The sequence below is a fragment of the Galeopterus variegatus genome, unplaced genomic scaffold (genome assembly GCF_000696425.1).
Source record: "Galeopterus variegatus unplaced genomic scaffold, G_variegatus-3.0.2 Scaffold2041, whole genome shotgun sequence".
In the NCBI taxonomy this organism is placed as follows: domain Eukaryota; kingdom Metazoa; phylum Chordata; class Mammalia; order Dermoptera; family Cynocephalidae; genus Galeopterus; species Galeopterus variegatus.
This window is the reverse complement of record NW_007728152.1, coordinates 1-964: the sequence shown is the minus strand read 5'-3', so window position 1 is coordinate 964 and position 964 is coordinate 1.

Sequence of the window (964 nt, the reverse complement as noted above, 5' to 3'; positions counted from 1 at the left end):
TCTAGCTACTATTTGAGGAATGGATTGCAGAGGGGCAAGGAGATTAGTTATGAAGTTATTGGACTGGTCCAGTTAAGAGGTAATGATGGTTTGGACTAAGGTATGGAGATGGAGAGAAGTCGAGATATGTGGGATATATTTTGCATGTGTTTGCCAGGTGTTACTGATACTTTAAATGTGGGGGGTGGGGGCCGGCCTGGTGGCGCACTGCTACAGTGCGCTGTTTGGGAGCGCGGCGGCGCTCCCGCCGAGGGTTCGGATCCCACATACAGACCGGTTCCCGCTCACTGGCTGAGCGAGGGGCGGGCGCAGCACCGAGGGTTGCAATCCCGTTGCCGGTCCCGGTCCGGTACGGGCGCGACACTGAGGGTTGCGGTCTGTTGCCGGACACGAAAAAAGACAAAAAGGAAAATAAGTAAATAAATAAATAAATAATAAAACAAATAAATGTGGGGGGTGGAGAAGAAGAAAGGGGTTAAGGAGAATTCTAGGGTTTGGTCTTAAGTAACTAGCCAGATAGTTAGGTGCCATTTACAAAGATGGGGAAGACCAAAGAAAGCGCATGTTTCATGAGGAAGAGGGAAAGAGTTCTGTTTTGATCATGTTAAGTCAAAGTAACTATTATTTCTTTATTTAACAAGTATTTATTGAGTACCTGTCAGCCACTTCTTTGGACTCTGAGAATATCATATTAACAAAACAGACAAAATTATGTGCCCTTTTGGAGTTTATATTTTACTGATAATTCATAAAATAAAAATAAATAAGATGTATAGTATGTAGATAGTGGTAGGATCTATAATAAACAGTGTGGTCAGATCTGGGAAGTCTTCTGGTGAGGGAGTGAGCCACATTGATATCTGCTAGAAAAGCCTCGTAGACATCCAAGTGGAGAAATCAAGCGGAGAGGTGGATACATGAGTCTGGATTTCAATGAGAGGTGAAAGTTGAGGGTATAAGCTTG